This window comes from Dermacentor silvarum, chromosome 1 (assembly GCF_013339745.2).
Source record: "Dermacentor silvarum isolate Dsil-2018 chromosome 1, BIME_Dsil_1.4, whole genome shotgun sequence".
NCBI classification, from domain to species: domain Eukaryota; kingdom Metazoa; phylum Arthropoda; class Arachnida; order Ixodida; family Ixodidae; genus Dermacentor; species Dermacentor silvarum.
This window is the reverse complement of record NC_051154.1, coordinates 145986780-145990384: the sequence shown is the minus strand read 5'-3', so window position 1 is coordinate 145990384 and position 3605 is coordinate 145986780.

Below are 3605 nucleotides of genomic sequence, written 5' to 3'. Positions count from 1 at the left end.
ATATTTTTCATGTTCTGTTAGGTACTCAGCCCCATTGTTTATCCACACTCCAAGATATTTGTACTTATCCACCACCTCCAGCGTAACCTCCTGTATTCTATGCTCGCTGCCCTGATTATCATTAAAAGTCATGACTGCCGATTTTTCTTTACTAAACTTCAAACCTAAGCTATCTCCCTCTTTACCACAGATGTCCATTAATCTCTGCAAGTCTTCCTTGCTGTCAGCCATAAGTACAATGTCATCTGCATACATCAGTCCTGGTAATGACTGTTTAATCCATTCTCCCTGCTTGAAATAGGAAAGGTTGAAGCCAAGTCCGCTCTTCTCTAATTTTTTCTCTAATCCTTGTAAATACAGCATGAACAACAGAGGTGACAGAGGGCACCCCTGCCTAAGCCCCTGCTGTATCTCTATAGGCCCAGATACCTTGTTTTCCCATTTTATAAGCACCCTGTTACTTTTATAGATATCTTTTAAAAGATTTCTTACTCCATCTTCCACCTCTAGAGTGCCCAGTATGTCCCACAAATCCTTTTGGATTACACTGTCATAGGCTCCCTTGATATCCTGAAAGGCAAGCCATAGGGGCCTGTGTTCCTTTTCTGCTATTTCAATACACTGTGTCAATGAGAACAGATTATCTTCTAACCTTCTTTGTTCTCGGAACCCATTTTGTAGTTCCCCCAGCACCTCCTCGCTCTCCACCCATGCCTGCAGTCTGTCCTTTATAATCTGCATCACCACCCTGTAAACCACTGACGTCACTGTTATGGGACGGTAGTTGTTTATGTCGGCTTTGTCCCCCTTTCCCTTATATATCATGCTCATCCTGCTCAGTCTCCACCCGTCAGGGGCTTTACCGTCCATTATCATTTTGCTCACTGCCTCTCTTAATGCTTTCTTAGATTTTGGGCCCAATGTCCTTATCAACATAATTGGGATGCCATCAGGACCTGTCGACGTGCTACTAGGAACCCTCTTCTCTGCCCTTTCCCACTCGCTTTGTGCCAGTGGAGCCACTGCACTGACTAGTCCATCCTCACCTGATTGAGCACATGCTATGTTTCGTTCTTTAAATTTTTCTGTCATCATTGTTCTTATATGTTCCATTGCCTCATCTCCCTCTAGTCGAACACCTTGAGCTGTAACTATAAACCTCTGCTCTAGGCTAGTCTTATTACTCAAGGAGTTGAGATGTTTCCAAAATTTCTTCGCTGCTTTTCTATCCTTTTTGTTTACTTCTGACAACCATTGGCTCCCCTTTCTTCTGATCTTCTCATTGATCAAATTGGATGCTTCCCTTCTACAGTTTAAGAAGTTGTTCCATTTTCTGCCTACATCAGCTTCTGGTTCACCCCTCTGCTTTGAATATCTGTGTTCCCTGGATGCTTCCTGGCGTTTCTCTATGGCCTTCTTAACCTCCTCATCCCACCAGCTCTTGGGTTTACGTCTTCTGTTCCCTTTTGTCCTGACTCGTACCTTAGTAAGCTCTAGCTCAAATAGTCCTGTTAAATTTGCATATGTCCATTCTGTTTTTGTATCCTCTGAAATTACTTCCTCAATTTGCTGGGTTGCTATTTCAAGCTGCTTTTCCGAGTAAAATATCCCACCTGGTTGTTCATCTTGCCTCCGACCTACTTTCATTTCCCTTCTAAAACTCACCTTAATACGTTTGTGATCACTGCCTAGACTTCTGGAGCCATATTCATCTATGCTCATTACATTTAGCCTATCGTGCATCCTATGTGACATTAGTGCATAATCTATTGTCGACTGCAGGCTCCCTACCTCCCATGTTATGTGCCCTTCACACTTCTCAGTACTGTTGCATACAACTAAGTCATGCATTTCACACATATCCAGCATCATGTTGCCTGTTGAGTCTGTGTACCCGTCCATGTCTTCTATGTGTACGTTCATATCTCCTAGTATAATAATCTCGCACCCTTCTCCTAGCTCATTAATGTCACTTGATATGCATTCCAGCATTTTTTTGTTTTCCTCTTTGGCATTTGCTCCTGTCCACAGGTATACAAAGCCAAGGAGTGTCTGCTCTCCTGCAACTTTCCCTTTTAGCCATAAATGCTCCTTGCATTCCTGTTTGACCCTTTGCCAGTTCATACTTTTATGAATGAATGCACCAATTCCACCCCCTTTTCTGCTGCCCTCTGTTCTATTGCAATATTCCCATGCATAGTCAGGATTACAGGGAGGTTGCTCCATGTCCCTAAGATGTGTCTCCACAAACCCGTATACCATCAGCTTTTCTTGCCTTAGTTGCTCGTCTATCTCCTCCCACTTCAGCCTATTCCTGCCACCTTGCATGTTAATGTAACCTATGTCAGAATGACCTTGCCCCTGGTGCTTACGTCTATTTCTTCTACCGATTCTACGTTTCTTGAATCTGAATCTTGGAGCCTCTCTGGGTCCGTCTTCGTCTACACTGGTGGTCTTAGGGCTCTGGGTCCCCCCAAAAAAGCCGTAGCTTGGCGCCCTATCCTACTACCTACGCTCCCGCCCGTGGCACCACTGTAGTGAATGCCATCCTGTGCAAAAGGCTGGGAGCCAGACTCGTACACTTCCCGGTTTACCTCCATTATACCGTACCCAAGTGGTCTGCTCAGACCCCTAATGACCCGGTTAGCCTCACGCACCCTCCATATTCCATCGCGCTAGCCTGGCCCCGGACATGTGGGATTGTGCATATGGTCACATGCACTTTCGCAGAGGTTTCTCTGAGTTTACGCAACCCAACCTCTAACTGTCCGTTTAGGTTCTGGCTCCTTCCCTTCAGCACATCGTTGAGACCAGCATGGATAACGACTAGATGTTCATGCTCGAGGTTGTCCGATACCACCTTCTGAGCTTTTGCCATTGCGTCAACCATGCACCTCCCTGACTGGGCCTCCACCCTCACCCGCCCGTCTGCCTTCACTGTTGTAAGGACGCCCTCCTTAACCCTAGCTACGTTGGAGTCCCCTACCACTAGGACCCTTCGCTCTACACGTTTGCCTCCCGCCTGCGATTGACGTCCTCCAGTTCGCGCTAGCTGGTTCTCCACCCGCCCTGCGCCACTGACACGTGACGATGTGCTCCCTGCCGTTCGTCCCTTCCCACCCAAAGCCTGCCGCACTACCTCGCTGTAGAGTTGTGGAACCGCCGTGTTGCCGCCGGCTCTCGCCTGCTGTTCAACGGCCCCTAGGCGTCCCTCCCTGCTCTCATGGCATGCCTCTGCCTGAGTCTCCGCGCTGTCCCCGCCGCCCGCCTGAGCTGACCCGGGATTACGCGCCGCCTGTACCATTAGCGCCTCCACCCGCTCTTCCAGCACGGCCCGCTTTTCCCGTTCTTCTTGTAGCTCGCCAGCTATTCGCTTTACCAGGACGGCCTCGGCCCCCTCCCTGTGAAGCAACTCGCCGATCCGAGTTTCGAGCTCAATTCGCCGCTCTCGCTCCACCTTCAGCTCCCCTTTGAGCTCTTCCACACTGGCTGCCCATTCCCCTTCCATCCGCCGCACAGCTCCCTTAAATCCTTCACACGACCTGCACGCGAAGCTAGCCTCCTCAGCGTCGGCTAAACTGGCGAAGTGCGTCTCGTCCAAATAA